The sequence below is a fragment of the Theropithecus gelada genome, chromosome 12 (genome assembly GCF_003255815.1).
Source record: "Theropithecus gelada isolate Dixy chromosome 12, Tgel_1.0, whole genome shotgun sequence".
NCBI classification, from domain to species: Eukaryota; Metazoa; Chordata; class Mammalia; order Primates; family Cercopithecidae; genus Theropithecus; species Theropithecus gelada.
Window position 1 is genome coordinate 80242714 of NC_037680.1, and position 24591 is coordinate 80267304.

General features: G+C 40.8%; 1 protein-coding gene across 4 annotated transcripts in view; it reads right to left on the reverse strand.

Moving 5' to 3' along the window:
* The window catches only part of RAPH1 (Ras association (RalGDS/AF-6) and pleckstrin homology domains 1), a 107627-nt gene extending 85994 nt beyond the window's left edge, over positions 1–21633 (reverse strand). For all 4 annotated transcript variants that reach the window (XM_025404929.1, XM_025404928.1, XM_025404931.1 and 1 more), the window contains exon 1: positions 21416–21633. The gene's annotated coding sequence lies outside the window, so the exon portion shown is untranslated. The remainder of the gene's footprint in view (positions 1–21415) is intronic.
* Between the last annotated feature and the right edge of the window lie 2958 nt (positions 21634–24591).

A 24591-nucleotide genomic window follows, 5' to 3' on the forward strand; every position in this document is an offset into this window, starting at 1 on the left:
TAGTTCAAATGAAGTCTCAGGAGTTTAGAAATTGTCTGAGGTGCTTTGGCTTCTAATTTAACACTTTAAGGGTTTTTTTTTTCTCTCTCGATGTATTCATTTGTTTGAATAGTTAACATGGCCATGGTTATGAGAGAGAATAAAATTCAACTTAGTGTACAACAAAATATGGACTCCAGGAAGCTTAGAGGGTGGCTACCAGTGAGACAATGAGCAATATCCCCCTAGGGTGGGCAGCATGTAGCGAATCTAAAATTTGTGGGTTTTTTTTTTTTTTTTTTGAGATGGAGTCTCGCTCTGTCGCCCAGGCTGGAGTGCAGTGGCGGGATCTCGGCTCACTGCAAGCTCCCCCTCCCGGGTTCATGTCATTCTCCTGTCTCAGCCTCCCGAATAGCTGGAAATATAGGCGCCTGCCACCATGTCCGGCTAATTTTTTGCATTTTTAGTAGAGACGAGGTTTCACTGTGTTAGCCAGGATGGTCTCAATCTCCTGATCTCGTGATCTGCCCGGCTTGGCCTCCCAAAGTGCTGGGCTTACAGGCCCAGCAAACAAACTGCGCCTGGCCAAATTTGTTTTTCATTTAACAATCTTAAAAATCCACATCAATTCCAAATTCTGCCTCATATAATACCAATAAGAATAGAAAAAGTGTTTAAAACTAAGTAAAACTAAAGCTTCAGAATAATGCTGCCATATTAATTATGTGGTTTTGCATTCCCAATCTCTCCCTCTCAATCCCCAACCCTGTGTGCATGTGTACATACACTTTGAGGGGACCTAAGGGTACAATACTCCAGTTTTGCAAAGTAGGAAAGTAGATGGTATCATCTCCATCCTATGATAATGAGGAAACTAACGTTCACAGTCTCAGATAATATATTAAAAATATTTTATAGGCTACTTATAATTATCTTTTGTATTAACCTCTCAATAAAATTTAAGCAAAACTTTTAAAGTCTGTAATTTAACTAATCTACAATAAAGAAACCATTAACAGTGCATACCACTGCAAGTTCTGTCTGACGGCATGCTGTGTAAAAAGAGAAGGGGGTTTTCAAAATATCAGCGATTCTAATCTTGTCACATTGGCTAGAACTAATAATGGTCAGGCAGTGTCAAGTTTAGTGCCCTGTTTTTGATCATAGCTAAAATGTTCACATGAATGGCTTCATATCCATAAAATGCTCAAATGACATTCTGGTGGAATGACTGTATCATTCCACAGATGGCTAAATTGGCAGAAGGGCTAAGCTGGTGTCTTTTATTTTATCACTGTTTGGTATGCATTGCTAGTTAAAGAAAATGAACTTCATTCTGTTAAGAACTGGGGCTGTCTGGTTATTAGACCACCTGAGTTGGAATCTCAACTCAAACAGTGAGTAGTTCCATTAACTTAACCTACAGAGGAACAAACATAAATTATATCCAACTTCTCAGAAACCACGCAAGCAAGACAGTGGAGTGAAACATTCAAAGTGTTGAGAGAAACCAACCAATCTAGAATTCTGTACCTGGCAAAATCACCCTTCAAAAGTGAAGGAGAAATACTTTCTCAGACAAACAATAACTGAAGGAATTTGTTGCCAGTAGAAGTGCTTGCAATAAATATTAAAAGAAGTACATTAGAAAGAAGGAAAATGATATAGTTAAGACACTCAAACTGGCATAAAGGAAGAGCATCAAAGTAGAAATCAGGGAAGGTATAACTTCTACTCTTCTTAATTGATCTGAAGATAATAGTTTGTTCAAAATAACAATGGCAACGATATATGTGATTAGGTAAGCTTATGTATAGATAATATGTATATATGCTTATGTATGCTTACATATAAGTGAATTACAGCAATGGTTCAAAAGACGGGGGAGGGAGGAATTCATATTTTGTTATAAGGTACTCACATTACGCCCATGAAGCAGTACAGTATTATCTGAAAGTGGATTTCAATTAGTTGTAAATGTAAATTGCAAAGTCTTGGGTGACCGCTACAAAAAAAGTAAGAGAAATACAACTGATACACTAAGAAAGGAGAGAAAATTGAATCATATAAAATGCTCAGTTAAAAGGCAGAAAAAGAGTAAATACAAAACGGAATCAAAAAACAAGGGCAAGAAATAGCAAATGGTAATAAATATGGCAGATATTAATCCAATTATATTAATAATCACTGTGAACATCAACAGTCTAAATGCATCGATTAAAAGAGATTTTTGTTGGCCGGGCATGATGGCTCACGCCTGTAATCCAGCACTTTGGGAGGCCAAGGCAGGCAGATCACGAGGTTAGGAGATCAAGACCATCCTGGCTAACATGGTGAAACCTGTCTCTACTAAAAATACAAAAAAAAATTAGCCGGGCGTGGTGGCAGGCACCTGTAGTCCCAGCTTCTCCGGAGGCTGAGGCAGGAGAATGGTGTGAACCCAGGAGGCGGAGCTTGCAGGGAGCCGAGATTGTGCCACTGCACTCCAGCCTGGGCGACAGAGTGAGAGACTCTGTCTCCGGAAAAAAAAAAAGAAAAAAAGAAAGAAAAAATTTTTGTCAAAGTAGATCAAAAGAGAAGACCCAACTCAGTTGTCTGCAAGAAACCCACTTTAATATAGACACATATAGATGAAAAGTAAACCAATAGAGAAAAATATGCCATCCTAACACTAATCAAAAGAAAGCAAGAGGAGCTAACTTAATTTCAGACACAGTGGACTTTAAAGCAAGAAAAATTATTAGGGATAAAGAAGGATATCACATAATGATAAAGGGTCAAGTCTCCAAGATGACATTACATCCTGAATGCATATGTGCCTAATAACAGAGCACCAAACACTGCGAGGCAAAAAAAAAAAAAAAAAAAAAGACTGCAAAGAAAGAAATGAATCCACTATCATAGCTGGAGACTTGAATAACCCTCTGTCAGAAATGGGCAGATTCAGCAGCCAAAAAATCAGTAAAGATATAGCTGAACTCAACAACACCATCAATCACCTGGATATAACTGACATCTACGAGCTAATTCATCCAAGAACAGAACACGTATCATTCTCAAGCTCACACTGAACATACTCCAAGACAGATCACATTCTGGACCATAAAACACACCATTAACAAATGTAAAAGAACAGAAACCATATATAACGTCTGCTCTCAGAGAACAATGTAACTAAACTAGAAATCAGTAACAAACATAATTGGAAAAAAATATCAAAATACATGAGATTACACAACACCCTCTTAAATAACACCTGGGTCAAAGAAGAAATCTCAAAAGAAATTTTAAAAATACTTTAAACAAAATGAAAATGAAAACACAATTTACCAAGTTTGTGGGATGCAACAAAAGCAATGCTTAGAGGGAAATTTATAGCATAGAATGTCTGCATTAGAAAAGAGGACCTAAAATCAACAATCTAAGTTTCCACCTTAGAAATCTAGAACAACAAGAGTGAATTAAATCCTAAATAAGCAGAAGAAATAAGAATCTGAGCAGAAATCAATGAAACCAAAGATGGAAAATCAAGGAGAAAAATAAAAACCAAAGCTGGTTCTTAAAAAAATAAAATTTAATTTAAAAAAATCAATAAAATTGATAAGCTTCTAGGTAGCTTAACTAAGAAAAGAAAAAGAACACAAATTACCAATATCAGAAATGAAAGAGGGGACATCACTACAGATCTTACAGACATTAAGAGGAAAATAAAAGAATACTATAAGGCCAAGCACAGTGGTGCACACTTGTAGTCCCAACACTTTGAGAGGACAAGGTAGGCAGACCACTTGAGGTCAGGAGTTTGAGACCAGCCTGGCCAACCTGGTGAAACTCCATCTCTACTAAAAAAATACAAAAATTAGCCAGGTGTGGTGGTGCGCACCTGTAATCCCAGCTATTTGGGAGGCTGAGGCATGAGAATTGCTTGAATCTAGGAGGTGGAGGTTGCAGTGAGCCAAGATTGCACCACTGCACTCCATCCTGGGCAACAGAGTGAGACACCATCTCAAAAACAACAACAACAACAAAAAACTACTATAGGCCAGGTGTGGTGGCTCACAACTACAATCCTAGTGCTTTGAGAGGCCAAGCAGGAGGATTGCTTGAGGCCAGGAGTTCAAGACCAGCCTGAGTAACATAGCAGGACCCCTTCTCCACAAAAAAATTTAAAAATTAGCTGAGGCCGGGCACGGTGGCTCAAATCTGTAATCCCAGCACTTTGGGAGGCCGAGACGGGCAGATCACGAGGTCAGGAGATCAAGACCATCCTGGCTAACACAGTGAAACCCCGTCTCTACTAAAAAATACAAAAAACTAGCCGGGCGAGGTGGCAGGCGCCTGTAGTCCCAGCTACTCGGGAGGCTGAGGCAGAAGAATGGCAGGAACTCGGGAGGCGGAGCTTGCAGTGAGCTGAGATCCGGCCACTGCACTCCAGCCTGGGCGATAGAGCAAGACTCCATCTCAAAAAAAAAAAAAAAAAAAAAAAAATTAGCTGAGCATGATAGCATGTGCCTGTAGTCTTAGTTACTTGGGAAGCTAAGGTAGGAGGATCATTTGAGCCCAGTTCAAGGTTACAGTGAGCTATGATCCCACCACTGCACTCTAGCATGGGGAACCGAACAAAATCCTGTCTCTTTAAAGAAAGAAAAAAAAGGATACTATGAATAAACTCCATGCCTATAAATTTGATAACTCAGATGAGATGAACCAATTCCTTGTAAGACACAATTTGTCAAAACTCAAACAAGAACAGACAATCTGAATAGGCCTGTAAAGAAACTCCATCAAGGGCCGGGCGCAGTGGCTCAAGCCTGTAATCCCAGCACTTTGGGAGGCTGAGACGGGCGGATCATGAGGTCAGGAGATCGAGACCATCCTGGCTAAGATGGTGAAACCCCGTCTCTACTAAAAAATACAAAAAACTAGCTGGGCGAGGTGGCGGGCGTCTATAGTCCCAGCTACTCGGGAGGCTGAGGCAGGAGAATGGCGTAAACCTGGGAGGCGGAGCTTGCAGTGAGCTGAGATCTGGCCACTGCACTCCAGCCTGGGCGACAGAGCAAGACTCCGTCGCAAAAAAAAAAAAAAAAGAAAAAAAGAAACTCCATCAATAATTAATAATTCCAAAACAGAAAGCACAAGGCCCAGACGTTCACTGTGAATTCTACCAAACATTTAGGGAAGAAATTATACTAATTCTCTACAATCTCTTCTCGAAGACAGAAGCAGAGGGAATACATCATAACTCATAAGCCAGCATTATCCTAATACCAAAACCAGAAAAAGATAGTATAGCAGAAGAAAACTATAAACCATTATCTCTCATGAACATAGATGCAAAAAGCCTCAAAAAATATTAACAAATTGAACCCAACAATGTATAAAAATAATTATACACCATGACCAAGTGAGATTTATCTCAAGTATGCAAGGTTAGCTTAACATCTGAAAATCAATTAATACAATCCATTAAATCAACAGGCTAAAAAACATTTTTTTAATCACATGATTGTATCAATAGATGTAGAAAAAGCATTTGACAAAATCCAGTACTCATTCATAAATTCTCAGTAGGCTAGAAATAAAGGGGAACTTCCTCAACTTGATAAAAAATATCTACAAAAACACCCCACAATTAACATAACACTTAATGGTTAGAAACTTGAAGCTTTCCCACTAAGATCAGGAACAAGATAAGGATATCCACTCTGACCATTCTTTTTCAATATCATACTGGAAATAACAGCTAATGCAATAAGATAATAAAAGGAAATAAATAAAATAAAAACCCAACCACAACGATATTTTTACTCGAGTATCCACGATTATCAAAAATTAAATATGTTCCCCAACCAAAAAAACAACAGGAAGTAAAAGCAGCCATGGGTCTTGTCGGACAAATAATCATCTAAGTTATCTACACAGATGTCACAACATGGGAGCTAATGCATTTCAGGCAATTCTCCAGTACCAAACACTCATACAGCCACAACAGCTAACATTTTTCTTTAGAGATAGCACTTTTACCTCACAGTGAGTGAATAAACATAAATAGTACTTTTATTCAAAATTCTTTTTAAAGCTTTGCAATTGGAATTTCTTAGTGACACTTGAAATAATACTGTTTCCACGGATTAAAAAATATACCACAGAGGCCAGGCACAGTGGCTCACACTTGTAATCCTAGCACTTTGGGAGGCTGAGGTGGGTGGATCACTTGAGTTCAGGAGTTTGAGACCAGCCTGAGAAACAGGGTGGAACACTATACCAAAAGAAAAAAAAAAAAATTACCCAGGCGTGATGGCACCCACCTGTGGTCCTAGCAACTTGAGAGGCTAAGGTGGGAGGATCATTGGAGCCTGGGAAATTGAAGCTGCAGTGAACTGTGATCATACTACTGCACTCCAGCATGGGTGACACAGCGAGCCCCTGTCTCAAAAAAAAAAAAAAAAAAAAAAAAACCACGCCAGGCATGATGGCTCAGGTCTGTAATCCCAGCCCTTTGGGAGGCCGAGGCAGGTAGATCACCCGAGCTCAGGAGATCGAAACCAGCCTGGCCAACATGGTGAAACCCCATCTGTACTAAAAATACAAAATTAGCTGGGCATGGTGGTACTTGCCTGTAGTGCCAGCCACTCGGGAGGCTAAGGCAGGAGAATCACCTGAACCCCAACAGGTGGAGATTGCAGTGAGCCGAGATCGTGCCATTGCACTCCAGCCTGGGCAACAAGAGCGAAACTCTGTCTCAAAAAGAAAAGAAAAACAAAAAAACTATAGAACTCCTTATTTCTAATAAGTATACTTCTAGAAACATACTAAAGAATGTTAAAAAAAAAAAAAAAAACCCCCATCAGACTCATAAAGTTGGCAAAAATAGTGTGATAAAACCAGGGGTTGGTGAGGATGTGGAACAATAGGAACATTCTGGAAGGACATATATTCCTCATCATTTTGGAGAGCCATTAGAAAATCACATCTTATGAACCAGCAATACCACTTCTAAGTGTCCAAGTGGAGCACCAGGAGAAATGTAAAATAACGTTCACTGGGGCATCCTAACTATCTAACTGTCCCCCAAAAGGGTAATGGAAAAATTGGCTCATTCTGACAAAAAGAATGAACTGGATCTATGAACCAGTATAAATCATGTCAATCATATGATGAGTAAAATATACAGGTTTTTGGGGTTTTTTTTGGTTTGTTTTTGAGACGGAGTCTTGCTCTGTGCCCAGCCTGGAGTACAGTGACACAATCTTGGCTCACTGTAACCTCTGCCTCCAGGGTTCAAGTGATTCTCCTGCCTCAGCCTCCCGCGTAGCTGCAATTACAGGTATGCGTCCATGCCCAGCTAATTTTTGTATTTTTAGTACAGACGGGGTTTCACCATGTTGGCCAGGCTGGTCTTCAACTCCTGACCTCAGGTGATCTGCCCACCTTGGCCTCTCAAAGTGCTGGGATTACAGGCGTGAGCCACTGCACCCAGCCAAAAATGCAGATTTTTGAAAAATATAAATATATAGTTTACATAAAATTTGAAAGCACAGAATATTAAGTAAAATTTTATGGATATGTATGTATGTATTAACTGGATTAAAACATGGTGGGAACACCACAAATTACCTGGAGGAAGATTTTCCTTGTATATATTACACCTCTTTAAAGGAAATTATTTGGAGCAAAGTGTAACAACTGGCTACTACTGGTGGTGAATATGTAGATGTCTATCGTGTTTTATACTTTGGTTTAAAATGTTTCAAAATTAAAAACAAATTTTGTTTTTAAAAAATATTCTAAATAAACTGTAACATATGCTTATTGTACAGTAACTTTAAACAACATGGAAGCATAAAGAGAACACCCACCCATTATATTATTATAAAGCAGATGTTCTAAGTTAATGATACACATTTAAATAAAAGAACTAAATTGTGCATGCAACAATGAACTATAAAATGTATACACACATATGAGGAGAATATACCAAAAATTTTACCTGTAGTCATTTCTGGATAGTAGGATTAAGTCTTATTTTCTTCTCTATACATTTCTCTGTGTTGCATATTTCCATTAATATTAATAGTGAAAGAAAGAAAAAAGGAAACTATAAAATGCAAATTCAAAATCATCATTGGGTAAAAACTTATGCACTAATTCACCTGACAAGATTCTACTTTACTTCCGATTCTAAAAGTATCAGACTATCTTTAAAGATTGGCCTTTTAAAATATTAATATCCAAAACAATACAAGCCAAAAGAATTGCGCCAATAAACTATATAGCGTTAAACTTCTACTTTTATATAACAAAAGATATCTGTTTTGGTCTCCTGTATTTCTAGCATTGTCACATCAGAGTAGATGGCCCCTTTATGTATTAAATAATGTTATCATATAGAAAAATCTCCATACCAAATCTCGATTTATATCATAAAAATAAAGCCATGGGCCGGGCGCGGTGGCTCAAGCCTGTAATCCCAGCACTTTGGGAGGCCGAGATGGGCGGATCACGAGGTCAGGAGATCGAGACCATCCTGGCTAACACGGTGAAACCCCGTCTCTACTAAGAAATACAAAAAATAGCTGGGCGAGGTGGCAGCGCCTGTAGTCCCAGCTACTCGGGAGGCTGAGGCCGGAGAATGGCGTGAACCCGGGAGGCGGAGCTTGCAGTGAGCTGAGATCCGGCCACTGCACTCCAGCCTGGGCGACAGCGCGAGACTCCGTCTCAAAAAAAAAAAAATAAAGCCATGTGTAAATAATGATTTGGCTGTAGGAAATGAAATAGGACAGCATGCAGTGTTTATGTAATATATTGTAAAGCAACTGAAAAATATAAACATTGCTGTGTAAGACCTAAATGGACAGATATGCCATCTTAATAGATGAGAAGATGCAATATTAATGCCTGTTCTCCCCCAGAATGAACTCGGTATTCAGTGTAATTACAACCAATGTCCCAGTGGGCATTTTTTACAGAAACTGACAAGATTATTCTAAAATTTATATGGAAAAAAGCAAATGACCTAGCATAGTCAAAAGAACCTTGAAAAGGGTTGGGTGCAGTGGCTCACACCTGTAATCCCAGCATTTTGGAAGGCCGAGGTGGGCAGATCACCTGAGGTCAGGAGTTCGAGACCAGTCTGGCCAACATCATGAAACCCCATCTCTACTAAAAATACAAAAATTAGCCAAGCACGGTGGTGGGCACCTGTAATCCCAGCTACTAGGGAGGCTGAGGCGGGAGAATCACTTGAACCTGGAAGGCGGAGGTTGCAGTGAGCCGAGATTGTGCCACGGCACGCTAGCCTGGGCAACAGAGCAAGACTCTGTCTCAAAAAAGAAAAGAAAAGAAAAGAGCCTTAAGAGTAGGGAAGGAACTTATTTTACCTGATTTCAAGATTCACTATCCAGCTAAATAATCAAGACAATGTAGTACTAGCAAAAAGGATAGAGAATCACATCAATGTAACAGAATGGAAAGTCCAGGAATAGACCCACACACAAAATGTCAAACAATTTTCAGTAGGGATGTCACAAGTGAAGCAGGCAATGAGGAAAGTGTTTTTTAACAAATGACACTGGCACAACTAGATATAAATGGGGAAGAGGACTCAATATCACTCATAAACAAAAATTAATTCAAAATGGATTATAGACTGAAATGTAAAAACTAAAATTATAAACTCCAAGGAGAAAATACGGGAATATACTTTCTGAACTTTGGTGTAGGCAAAAATTCATTAGGGCAGAGACAACACTGAGCATAAAAGGAAAATTCGGTAATTTTGAAGCCCAATATAAAAACTTCTGCTCTTTGAAAAACACTATTAAAAAAATAGACGGCCAGGAGCAGTGGCTCATGCCTGTAATCCCAGCACTTTGGGAGGCGGAGGCAGGTGGATCACGAGGTCAGGAGACCGAGACCATCCTGGCTAACATGGTGAAACCCCATCTCTACTAAAAGTACAAAAAGTTAGCTGGGTGTGGTGGCACGCACCTGTAGTCCCAGCTACTCGGGAGGCTGGGGCAGGAGAATCACTTGAACCCAGGAGGCGGAAGTTGCAGTGAGCCGAGATCACGCCACTGCATTCCAGCATGGGCAACAGAGCGAGACTCCGTCTCAAATATTTTTTAAAAAGACAAGCTAAGCTACAGACTAAGAGAAAATATTTGCAAATATATCCAATAAAGAACTTGTATCTAGAATAAATAATTGTTAAACTAAATTTTAAAGATATACAATCTTATTTTTTAAATGGGCAAAGACTTGCTGTCACTTCCCAAATGACTAAGAACATTAAGTTGCTCAACATCAATAATAATCAGAGAAAGACGAATTAAAGCTACAATTGTATCATTACATTCCCATTACAATGGCCAGAATGAGGAAGACTGACAATACCAAGTCTTAGGATACACAGCAATTACAAGTGTCATATAATGCTGTTGGATATAAAATGATACAACTTTGGAAAAATTTGACCAGTTTTAAAATTAAAGTTAAAAATATACCTACCCTATAACCCAACATGTCCTCATAGGTATTTATCCTCAAGAAATGAAAACCTGTCCACAAATGGAAACAGCCTAAATGTCTATCAAAGGCGTCTGGAAAAACAAAATGTGGCATATGTGCATAATGGAATACTTCAGCAATAAAAAAAGCAACAAGATGGAAGAATCTAAAAATTATTATTCTGCATGAAAACAAGCCAGACTTGGGTGGGTTACGAGGGGAAGGGAACAAGACACTGTATGATTCCTTTCACATAAAATTCTAGAAAATGCAAACTAATCCATAGTGACAGATTGCCATAAGACAGGGGTAGAGGGGAACAAATTACAACGAGATATGAGGAAACTTTGGGAGATGATGGAAATGTTCAGTTTTGATTATAGTGATGGTTTCATAAGTGTATGAAAACTTACGAAATTGTACACTTTAATATGTGCAGTTTATTATATAGAAATTATACCTCAGTAAAGCAATTTAAAAAATTTTTAAAGAAACAAGCAACCTAAAACACTTTATAGCAGAATTAGAGTTAGAAGTCACTTCTGATATATGCAATTTTCTGATTATATATTGTTCTTCAATACAAAGTTTTTAAAAGGAGGAACATCTATCTAAATGGCCTAGCAATCCCAGTCCTTTACCGAAGATAAATGAAACATCCGTCCATAAAAAGACTTGTGCAAAAATGTTCATAGCCATTTTCTTCAGAATAGTCCCAAACTAGAAGCAGCCCAGTGGCCCAACAACATGAAAATGGATATCTGGTATATTAACATATTCTTTTTTTTTTTTTTTGAGATGGAGTCTTACTCTGTCGCCCAGGCTGGAGTGCAGTGCACAATCTCAGCTCACTGCAACCTCCGCCTCCTGGGTTCAAGCAATTCTCCTGTGTCAGTTTCCAGAGTAGCTGGGATTACGGGCGCCCACCACCGCACCTGAATAATTTTTGTAGTTTTAGCAGAGACAGGGTTTCACCTGTTGGTCAGGCTGGTCTTGAACTGCTGACCTCAAGGAATCCATCCCCTTGGCCTCCTAAAGTGCTGGGATTACATGCGTGAGCCACCACGCCTGGCCATATTAACATATTCATACAATTGAATATTACCACTAAAAAGGAACTACTGATATAAGCAACAATATGGAAGAATCTAAAAACATGCCGACAGCCTGGCCAACATGGTAAAATCCCATCTCTACTACAAATACAAAAAATTAAAAAATAAAAATAAGCCGGGCGTGGTGACACACACCTGTAATCCCAGCTACTTAGGAGGCTGAGGTGGGAGAATTGCTGGAACCTGACAGGCAGAGGTTGCAGTGAGCCGAGATTGGGCCACTGTGCTCTACCCAGGGCAACCGAGAAAAAAAAAGCAAAATACATGCTGAGTGCAAGAAGCTGGAGACAAAAGCATACATAGTTATGATTTAATTAATACAAAGTTACAAAACAGGCAAAACTTACCTGTGCTGCAGCAACTATGACTGCAGTTGCTTTAGGGATAGGCAAAGAAAACAGAGAGAAGGAAAAGATAAAGAGCACGGTGATGGAAAATGTTGTATACCTTGCTAGAGGTGTTCAGAAAAAAAATACTACGGACATGAAAAAATTATAAGTCGGCCGGGCGCGGTGGCTCAAGCCTGTAATCCCAGCACTTTGGGAGGCCGAGACGGGCGGATCACGAGGTCAGGAGATCGAGACCATCCTGGCGAACATGGTGAAACCCCGTCTCTACTAAAAAATACAAAAAACTAGCCGGGCGAGTGGCGGGCGCCTGTAGTCCCAGCTACTCGGGAGGCTGAGGCAGGAGAATGGCGTAAACCCGGGAGGTGGAGCTTGCAGTGAGCTGAGATCCGGCCACTGCACTCCAGCCTGGGTGACAGAGCGAGACTCCGTCTCAAAAAAAAAAAAAAAGAAAAAAGAAAAAATTATAAGTCTATAAAACACTACTCAATTACTAAGTTAAATACTTAATTTTTTATTTTTAATTAAGGGTACTTTTAAATTCACCTTGAATAATTCCTAAAAGCATAATGCAAAATTCAAATTTAGGCTTCTGAAATAAGCCTATAATTTCAACTGTGTTGAAGAATAAATTTTATTAAAGACTCAATTTGCTAACTTTTTAAAAAAAAATGTTTTCTTACTGTATATGTTGATAAATTATAGGTGTATACATTTATGGGGTACAAAGTGATAGATATTATGATTTCTGATATAATATGGAATGATTTCACTTTGCTGAATTTATCTACTTTCTTCCACGAACATTACTTTCCAATTAGTATTAGAACCAGTATGTTTTGTCCCAAGTGCTTTAAGATGACTTCGTATAAGAATACTATACACTAGCCAGGCAAGGTGGCTCATGCCTGAAATCCCAGCACTTAGGGAGGCCAAGGCAGGCAGATCACCTGAGGTCAGGAGTTCAAGCCCAGCCTGGCCAACGTGGTAAAATCCCATTTCTACTAAAAATACAAAAATTAGCCAGGTGTGGTGGTGGGCACCGGTAATCCCAGCTACTTGGGAGGCTGAGGCAGGAGAATCGCTTGAACCTGGAAGGTAGAGGTTGCAGTGAGCCGAGTGCAGTGAGACAGAAGCAAAACTCCGTCTCAAAAAAAAAAAAAAAAAAGAATACTATACACTATGAAATGGAATTTAATATGAAAGGCTCATTATTAACAGTGTTTCTTTTTTTCTTTTTTTTGGAGACAAGAGTCTCGCTCTGCCACCCAGGCTGGAGTGCAATGATGTGATCTCAGCTCCTGCAGCCTCTCCCTGCCAGGTTCAAGCGACTCTCCTGCCCAGCCTCCCAAGTAGCTGGGATTACAGGTGCCTGCCACCATGCCCAGCTAATTTTTGTGTTTTTAGTAGAGACAGGGTTTTGCCACATTGGTCAGGCTGGTCTAGAACTCCTGACCTCAGGTGATCCGCCCACCTCGGGATCCCAAAGTGCTGGGTTTACAGGCGTGAGCCACAATGCCTGGCCTAACATTTCATAAGACTGTATAGTGGTTTCCAAAATGGAGGTAATTATACCCCAGGATGTAAGAGTGATTCACTGGGGTATAAGAACATCTTATTAGAAGTTCTATTTTTATTTAATCCTTATCTTAATACACACATGTATTTTATGTGTAATACGTATTTATCCCTAACATACAGATACTGGCGCCTTCACTGTGGCCACCTGTCAATCAAATGTCATATAAAGTAACATAAGTATTCTGGTACTAAATAATTCTAGGTATTGTGAGGCTAGAGTGATAGTAGCTACTATCTTTAATATATTGATTCTTTTTCAATAATAAAGGATCTACCCTTTTATAAGCTTCTACAAGAGACTGGTATTCCAGAGAAGACATATTCTTAACAGTAAATGATTTCCTCAATAAAAACGTTTTATGGGCTGGCCGTGGTGGCTCATGCCTATAATCCCAGCACTTTGGGAGGCTGAGGTGGGCGGATCACCTGAGGTCAGGAGTTCGAGACCAGCCTGACCAACATAGAGTAACCCCATCTCTACTAAAAATACAAAAAAATCAGCCAGGCGTGTTGGCGCATGCCTGTAATCCCAGCTACTCGGGAGGCTGAGGCAGGAGAATCGCTTGAACCCATGAGGCGAAGGTTGTGGTGAGCCGAGATTGCACCACTGCACTCCAGCCTGGGCAAAAGAGTGAAACTCCGTCTCAAAAAAAAATTTATAGAAAACTGTATTATATAATCCTTCATGAAGCAGCTGCTTTGACCTCAATGAAACAAAGTTGGAGGAGAGGGTAAAGTTTAACTCCAAAAGCAAAGCAGAACAAAAGAGAAACTGAAGCAAGAAAAGAGCTAAGTGTTAAAGGATGTTGTTACTGATGTTGTTAAGGAGTGACCATGGTATTTTATACTAAATAGGTTTGTCTCATGGCAAATCATTAAGAAAGTTGTGCAATTTAAAGATGAGGTAAGCATTTACGTTTTATAAAAAAGAGTAGAGTTCTAAATTTGCTGAATTTCTGTAATAAGTGGCTGTGCTATGGCAGTATGCTACCTAGACAAAGTTTTTAAAAACAAAAACATGGTTAATGCATCTGTATCTTAAAGGTAAATGAGACATTTTAAAACTTAGTAAGAAAATAGCTGTATTCTAAAAAAAAACAATGTGTGTCATCTTAAAATACTCATATGTGCACACTCTAAGAACAGAGAAGCTATTTCTAACTTTTTAAATGCCTTCCAAACACAGTTTTGGCGGATTTTGAATCCATTTATTAAAAATTTATAAATACAAATCCTCACACTGATTTGCAAGAATAACTGATTGACAAATAGGGAGAGCAAACTTTGTACTAGCCCAGTCTGCATAACTGATGGATAGAAACTAAACAGTATCTCCTAATAGAAAGTACAGCCAAAGAGGCACTTTTTCTTTGTGGGTATATGTTCCTACACGAGCTGCCTTGTCACTTAAGACAAGCATTAAAAACCAGTAACATAATAAACAGATTCAAGAGCCAGATTTGAAAATTTCTGTGTTAACGAGTACTATAACAAAGATTTTTCAAAATAATGTATCATATTCACTGCTGCTGCCTTAAACTGTATTATGTTTATTGTAAAAACTTAGGGTAAAAAATGTTTTGAACCATTATTGTTTATTAAGTACACTATTCACAGATAAGTAGGATCACTGACTTCCTTTACTGGTTTCCAATGTCATTTGTTACAATATGAAATAAACCAATGAGTCAAGAAATAATTATTTTTTATAAAGTAAACATTATTGGAAAATTAGAACAAATTGTATTTGGGAAAGGGATATATAAAGAATATATTTTCAAGTCATATTATTGGTTGTTTTGCTGTATTGATTTTTTTTTTTTTTTGAGACAGGGTCTCACTCTGTCACTGTAGCCTTGACCCGCCAGGCTCAGGTGATCCTCCCAATCTCAGCCTCCCCAGTTAACTGGAACTACAGGCACGCGCCACCATGCCTGGCTAATTTTTGTATATTTTGTAGAGACAGGGTTTTGCCATGTTCAGGCTGGTCCCAAACTGAGATCAAGCGATCAGCCTACCTCAGCCTCCCAAAGTACTAGGATCATAGGCATAAGCCACCGCACCTGGCCTGCTCTACTGACTTAGCTAATACTTTTCTTCACTTATCAAACTCAGTAAGATCCTTCTAAAAGTAATTTCCAAAAAAGCATCCAAGTTTTTTTGTTTTGTTTTGAGACAGAGTTTTGCTCTTGTTGCCTATGTTGGAGTACAATGGCACGATCTCAGCTCACTGCAACCTACACCTCCCAGGTTCAAGCAATTCTCCTGCCTCAGCCTCCCGAGTAGCTGGGATTACAGGCATGTGCTACCACGTCCGTTTAATTTTTTGTATTTTTAGTAGAGATGGGGTTACTCTATGTTGGTCAGGCTGGTCTTGAACTCCCGACCTCAGGCAATCTGCCCACCTCGGCCTCCCAAAGTGCTGCGATTACAGGCATGAGCCACTGCGTCTGGCCAAAGTTTTAAATACCACTGCAAAATTGACTTATGATTCTACAATAATACTGGGCCTACTGAATATGTTTACACTCCAATTTTTGCTAGCTATCACCATTCTTCACCACACAGGGCTTAAATTTTAATAGTCTAACATAACGATAAGTCCTTGGCTTCCCTATCTTGCTTTTCTTCCCATCTAAAGGGATGACTTGTTCCTCCTTTTCTCAACCTTATCTGTTCACCCATTTTCAACTCATAGACCCTTCTGTTTCTTTGTGGTCCCTGCTTCTTCAGTGTCATCTTCTACTGATTCCTTGTATTTTATACTTAAACTGGCACTGGCATCCTCTCTATTGTGGAGAACAGAATACCTATCTTAGATTTCTCTATTATGCCTAGCTCTGCTTAGAGCAGAAAAACAGTATGCATTTTATTAAGAGCAAATACATATATACTTTTTAAAAAGCCAATTTATATAAGTCATAAGTGATACATTTTAAGACACCTGCCTTAAAACATGAAAAGTACCTTAAAATAATAGCAAGAAGAGCATATGAAAAAGCTTTAGAGATCATATAATCTGGGGTTTTAAAAACTATTTCACAACAAAACTCTTTCAGATGAAATTTTACACAGCCTCCCAAATATATAAAGCTGGCAAAAGCATTGCTATTTTATGTTCAAATACATTATGTTAATTTATTGTAAACTCAAATAAAGAGATAAATTAAGGTTAAACAATCCAATTATTTTTGTATGCTTTGTTTTGATTTCACCCAGGTAAGCAGTTGCAGCTCTTAACAGTCACATCTGCAGTCTTCAGGATACTCTTCAAACACACTGATTCAAATGTTTTAAACAATAAAAGGAAAAGTTTTATTCTTAGGAATGTCTGCCCCATCGCACCCCCAAAATTAACCACGTATAACCATGTAGCACTATGGTCTTCAATGTGTTAAAAAAAATTTAGGCCAGGCGTAGTGGCTCACGCATGTAATCCCAGCAGTTTGGGAAGCCGAGGTAGGTAGATCACCTGAGGTCAGGAGTTCAAGATCAGCCTGGGCAACATGGTGAAACCCTGTCTCTACTAAAAATACAAAAATGAGCTGGACACAGTGGCGTGTGCCTGTAATCCCAGCTACTCGGGAGGCTGAGGCAGGAGAATCACTTGAGCCTGGGAGGCAGAGGCTGCAGTGAGCTGAGACTGTGCCATTGCACTCCAGCCTGGGTGATAGAGCAAGACTCCATCTCAAAAAAAAAAAAAAAATTATATACACATATGCATACATATAAATATACACACGTGTATATATGAATGAGTATGAGTGCCAGAACCATTCAATGGGGAAAGGACAGTCCTTTCAACAAGTGGTGCTGGGAAAACTGGATATGCAAAAGAATGAAGTTGGACCCTTACCTAACACATTTGCAAAAATTAACCCCAAAAGGATCAAAGACCTAAACATAAGAGCGGAAACTATAAAACTTGTAAAAGAAAACAGGGAAAACCTTCATGACATTGGATTTGGCTACAATTTCTTGAACATGACACCAAAAGCACAGACAGAAGAAAAAATAATTTGGACTTCCTCAAAATTTAAAACTTTTGTGTTTGGGGAGTGGGGAGCTGGGGGAGGGATAGCATTAGGAGAAATACCTAATGTAAATGATGAGTTTATGGGTGCAGCAAACCAACATGGCACACGCATATAACAAACCTGCAAGTTGTGCACATGTACATCAGAACTTAAAGTATTAAAAAAAAAAATTTTTTTTTTACTTGATAGTAAAGGATACTATCAAGACAGTGAAAAGACAACCCATAAAATGGGAGAAAATATTTGCAAATCATGTATTTGATAAGGGGTTAATATCCAGAGTATATAAAGAACTCCTACAACTCACCAAAAACAACCTACTTTAAAAATGAGTCAAGGACTTGGATAGACATTTCTCCTCAGATATACAAATGGACAACAAGCATATGAAAAGATGCTCAACGTCACTAATCATTAGGAAAATTCAAATCAAAACCACAATGAAATACCACCCCACGCCCATTAGAATAGCTATTATCAAAAACATAAAAAGAAAAAACACTAGAAAAGATGTGTTGGCAAGATACGGAGAAACTGGAACCTTTGTGCATTGCTAGCGGGAATGTAAAATGGTGCAGCTGCTGTGGAATGCAATATGGCAGTTCCTCAAAAATTAAATATAGAATTAGCAAACAGTCTAGCAATCCCATTTCTGGGTATATAGAAATACTGAAAAAAGAACGGAAAGCAGGGATTCAAACAGTTGTACACCAATACTCAAGGCAGCATTATTCACAGTACACCAAAGGTGGAAACAACCCAAATATCCATAAATGTGGTATATACATACAATGGAATATTAATCAGTCTGAAAAATGGAATTCTGATACATCCTACATGGATGACCTTGAAGACAGTATGCTAAGTAACATAAGCCAGACACAAGAATCAATATTGTATGAGTCAAAAGTAGAAAAGTTATTACTAGGGGGGTAGGGGGAGGGAAGTGGATAGTTACTGTTTTGTTTTTGAACAGGGTCTCACTCTGTCACACAGTGTGCATGATCATAGCTCACTGCAGCTTCTAGAACTACTGTTTAATGGGAAGAATTTCAGTTTGGGATAAAAAGGTTCTGGAGATGGTGGTGATGGTGGCACAACAATGTACTCAAGCCACTGAACAGTACACTTAAAAATAGTTAAAATGGTAAATTGTACGTTATATATACTTTACCACATTTTTTTTAAAGAGTATATATGTGTGTTGCTTTAGTGGCAGTGTAAAAACACGGTTAAGAATACAAGCTTCAGAATTAGGCTGCCCGGTTTCAAATCCAGCTCTGCCACTATAGCTCTGCAGTCTTTGGGCAACTTATTGTCTGTGCCTGTTTTCTCAAATAATAAATTCTATTTCATAGGGTTATGTGAGAATTAAATAAATTAACACATATAAAGTGTTTAAAACAGTGTATGTCATACAGTGGTCACTTTTTATTATTACAAGTTTAAAATACATTTTTATTGAGATTTAAGTCAAACATCTGCAGAATCTCTGAAATTCTCAAGTTCAGAGAACCAGTTTAAGAAGCAGTGATCTAATCCAAACTTCTCATTTTATAGGTAAAGGAATTAAGAGTCCAAGATAAGTTATCTGCCTGAGGTCACATCTTGTTTCACTAATATTAATTCTCCTAAAATTAAGTGTTTGGGATTAACAGTACTAATGTTGACATTCAATTACTTCCAAACCAAAGCAACTAAAGCCATGAGATTCTATAACATGTATCCAAGAATCTGTGAATAGTCTGACAGTTATCTACGATGCCAATCTAATAAGTATTTATGGGGTGAGAACCAAAAGGCAGCAAAACCAAAAGACATAATCATCCTCAAAGACAATGGTTAAATACACCTCTTCGGAAAATAAGGTGTTAATTGTGAAAACAAACCCAATAGTACCCACCACTCCACTCCTTTCATACACAGTCACATACTCTATAATCTTAGTGAGACCTCTGAGTCTGAAAAATAAGCTGCTGCTTCTACCAAATAAAGCTAATGTTTACCACAAGGCAACATCTACAAATAATTCTTTATTAAATTCAAACAGAAGAGACAGAAATCTGAATTATACAAAATGTCTAATCCAAAAAATCATGAATTGACCTTTCTATACTTACTTGAGTAGGGCTGGATCTGGTTTCCGGGAAATTCACCACACAAAAAGCAAAATAACCGAGACAATCTTTGAAGGTCAGACTCAACAAGAGTTAAAAGCTATTGAGCGTCTCTATTTTGCCCCTCCCCCAAAGGTCCTCCCACTCAATTCGGCTCTCAAAGGATAGCACCACCACCATATGAAATGTCCTCCTCCTTCCCATCTGAATCTGCTGAAATCCTACTCATCCTTAAAGGTTTCACTTAAATGCCGACGCTTCCATGCATTCCTCCTCAATTTAGAATTAATCTCTCTTCTTCGCTCTCCTATTCTACACCTCAACGTTTTATTATATAATGCACTGTATTACAATTGCCTGCATTCACTAACCCCCCGCACCGCACCCCAAAAAAAACCATCCCGAGGATGAAAGGAATTTAAGGTGCTGTTAAACACCTCTGTGCCAGGCAAAGTGCTACGCATTTTGCATACATTATCTCATTTAATCTGCATGAAATACATCTGGGGAGGTAAACAGGTGTTACTCTTATTTTACTGATAGGGAACGTACTGCAGAGTTCAATAGCTTATCCAACATCACACTGCCAGCCAATTCCAGGGCGTACGGTTTCCCCTACTCCAAAGAGCTCTTTCCACCAGCCCATGCTTGTTCACCTGGTGTCCCCCAGCCTAACTGACAGAGAGTAGGTATTCCATAAATGTTTGCTGAATATCCCCATGGACTGACCCTTTAATAATCCGATCACGCCTCATCCCAAACCCGTTACCTTTACTGTTCCTTAACGAAGCAGCTCTCCGCATTTCCCTGAGAAATACTGCAGACAACATCAACCCTTATTGGAAGACTGAGTGAAGAACTTTTCCATTCTCCCGGATTTCCCCAACGGATCTTCCCAAAGAATTTAAGAAATGCAAACACGCAAGACACATGTAACATTTACACCCTCCCTCAAGGCTCTTATTTCATATTAAACCATGTCTTCGAGCTTATAAGCAATAAGGTTTATGCGGTTTCCAGCTCACACAGTGGGGACACCCTAAGTCACTGCCTTAAGAAAACCACATCTTTCAACCTGTCTTAACACGAAGGCATCCTAACTAACACTATCACACTGCCCCCTCCCTCTGTCCACCCCTCCCCCCAAGAATTGCAGTTTGGATTTCCGGCGGGAATGTATAATACACACCGCAAGAGGAGATGGGGTTAAGAAGCAATGAAGCAATTACTTAGCCTGCTTAATTAGAAATAAGACAGAGAAGGCGCCCCGCCTTTGAAAATCTCTGCACTTAACTCATCTATGAAAGATGGGGGCATCGACACCCAAGCAACCCGACATCCAGTGGCTGGTTTCTGCAGCTGGTCGGGAGAAGAGTCCTTTCCTCCCTGCGGTCCCCGGCCACCAACCACGGTGCTGGGTCGGGAAAGTCTAACCGCACCCTCCCCAGGCGGCCCCTTATCTCATTGTCTCCCTCCGTCGCGGTCCCTAGGGGCGCAGGGTGCAGTCCAGGCCCCACCGACCACCATCCACCGGCCGGGCGCGGTCCAGCCAGCCCCAGCCCGAGCCCCAACCTAGCAGCGACCCCGCCCCAGGCTGCGGCCGCCCGCACCGCACCCGGATGGCGGGGCCGGGCGCCCGGAAAATGGAGGCGGGAGCGGCAGGAGCGCCTCACTGCACCGCGCCCAGCCGGCCCCCTCCCCTGGCCCCGAGGGCGAAGCTAACCACTCACCGCCGCAGCCGGTCGGCCCTTCCGCTGCCCCCGCTACCGTCGCGGCCGGGGGCAAGAAAAGCGCCGCTCGCGCTCCTCCAGCCGCTGCCTCCGCCTCCTCCCCAGGCGCAGCGCTCCCGCGCCAGAGACGCAGCGAGTGCCGGCAGCTCCCGCGCCGCGCGCTCCGTGACTGACTGACTGACTGACTGACTGACTGACTGGCTGACTGACTGACTGGCTGGCTGGCTGGCCGGCTGGCTGGCTGACTGGCTGACTAGCTGGCGGCGGCGGGAGCAGGAGCGGGGGCGGGGCGGCCGCAGCGCCCCGCGGCAGCAGAGCCGAATGTGGTCGCGTCCAGCCGAGACGCAGAAGGCGGGGTTGAGGGCCGGACTGCCGACTGTAGGACGACTTGCGCGGGGCCGCGCGCTGCCCCCGCCCGCCGCCAACCACTCACTTCCGGCGCAGGCCGCCGCGCCCGCCGCCCTTCCCCAGCCCGCGCCCCCCGCCCGCCCTCCGCCCCCCGCCCGCCCTCCCTTCAGGCGCCGGGCCGCACCCAGCCGCGGCTCCGGTCGTGCCTCGCCTTTCCTTCGCAAGTCCCTGTGAGCCGCCTCCAGGAACGAGTGAATCAGAGAATGAATGAGTGGGGAGGAAAATCCCGGTGCGGCCCCACCCCCTGCTCGGCTTTCCTAGGAAGCGGGCCCAGCAGCCTCTGTCCCTGCGCGCTAGGAGGCACAGCAGCCTCGGGCAGGTCTGTCAGGGAGCTGTACGCATCCACCTTTATAGGCTATCGGTGTATTCAGAGATTCCAGAAACGCATCCGGGGTTGGCTTGGTCATTTACAGGACCATTGTCGTTGAGATCTGTGAGTCCCTTCTTTAGGAAGTCCCATTTTGGCCAAAAAGTCTCTGCAGTTTCCTGCAATGTGTTGGGAAACTTTTAGAAATGGGACATTTCTATGACCTTTAATTACTTTTTAAACTTCGAAATCTGTTTATCCTGCCTCCTTAATTTCTGTCCCCCCACACCATCGGAATTGTGTAGTAGTAAGGTGTTGGCATTTTTCCTTATCGCTAAGCTCAGCTGCTGCTTATTTTGATGCAGGCTTGACTTCGGCAGACTTTTAGATTTTAAGTTATGTCCTTATTTTGACCTTCACCTAAAATTGATCAAAGAAAGGAAAAAATGGAACCAAGTTATGTTTGCTTGGCTACATGCAAAGCAAGTTTGTTGACAGCATTAAAACAATTGAGAAATTGGGAGTGTGACCTGAAATTGGTTGCAATGAAGGTTGCTTTTCCTTTCCATCTGCTTGCTAAGAATTTGTTATCTTAAATTTTCACAAAGAATTGACTGTACATTTCTGAAATCCTAGCTCCCTCTCTAAGAATGAGAGTGTTCATTTCTCTGTCCTGGGGCCAAATCCTGGTTTGGTTAATTACATTCTTCCTGATATTCTTGAGGACTTTCAAGTGGTTTCAGCCTTTTTTGTACAATCTGTTCCAAACTGGTACACAATCTGTTTCAAACTGGTATTTAGAACCATATAATACACTTGAGATATCTGTACTTTTGAAACATAACTGCACTTTTGTATTTTAAGTTCAGTAGGTGCGTCAATATTCTTGTATAGAATAATACTATCTCTTGACTGAATTAAGAAAATGTGGGCCGGGCGCGGTGGCTCACGCCTGTAATCCCAGCACTTTAGGAGGCCGAGGTGGGCAGATCACGAGGTCAGGATATCGAGACCATCCTGGCTAACACGGTGAAACCCAGTCTGTACTAAAAATACAAAAAATTAGCCGGGTGTGGTCGTGGGCGCCTGTAGTCCTAGCTACTAAGGAGGCTGAGGCAGGAGAATGGCGTGAACCCGGGAGGCGGAGCTTGCAGTGAGCCGAGATCCTGCCACTGCACTACAGCCTGGGTGACAGAGGGAGACTCCTTCTCAAAAAAAAAAAAAAAGGAAAGAAAGAAAATGTGGCACATATATACCATGGAACACTGTGCAGCCATAAAAAAGGATAAGTTCATGTCCTTTGTAGGGACATGGATGAAGCTGGAAACCGTAATTCTGAGCAAACTATCGCAAGCACAGAAAACCAAACACCACATGTTCTCACTCATAGGTGGGAATTGAACAATGAGAACACTTGGACACAGAAAGGGGAACATCACACTCTGGGGCCTGTTGGAGGTGGGGGAATGGGGGAGGGATGGCATTAGGAGATATACCTAATGTAAATGATGAGTTAATGGATGCAGCACACCAACATGGCACATGTATACATATGTAACAAAGCTGCACGTTGTGCACATGTACCCTAGAACTTAAAGAATAATAAAACAACAAAAATAATTTTAAAAATACTATCTGTTATAAATGAAGATGATCCTGCTGACCACTTCTTTTAGATTTCCTTTCCTTTCTCGTGGGAATCATCATTTGCCACCTAATTATAATTATTTCAAGAAGTTATCCTCCCAAAGTGAATGTAATACAACACTTTATTCATCCTTATATCTTCCACAATATCTAGCATAGTATCTTGCACAATAAGTATTTATAAATTAATAAATGCTTTAAAATTTTTCATAAGTGATTTTTATATAAATGTGTCTAGTCTTTCACCTCATTTCCCTTGTGACCAAGTTTGTTGACATTAGACACACCTGGGATGCCAAACTTAATGAATCCTATTGTCATTAAATGTACTAGGCTGTGTGATACCTTACAAGGAAGATGATTCATTGAAACCTCCTTAAAAAAATAGACCATTGAAGCCGGGAGTGGTGGCTCACACCTGTAATCCCAGCACTTTGGGAGGCTAAGGTGGGTGGATCACCTGAGGTCAGGAGTTCGAGACTAGCCTGACCGACATGGTGAAACCCCATCTCTACTAAAAATACAAAAATTAGCCAAGCATGGTGGCGGGTGTAATCCCAGCCACTCGGGAGGCTGAGGCAGGAGAATCGCTTGAACCCGGGAGTAGAGGTTGCAGTGAGCCGAGATCGTGCCATTGCACGCCAACCTGGGTGACAAGAGTGAGACTCCATCTCAGAAAAAAAAAAAAAAAAAAGACCATTGAGTGCCTTTTACATAGGTCTTAACCAACTCTCTCCTCCAAGTGCTTAGCCTAAGATCAAGGCTAAGGCTAATTAAAAGAGAAAAAAGGTAACTTTCAGTCATTGAGAAAAGG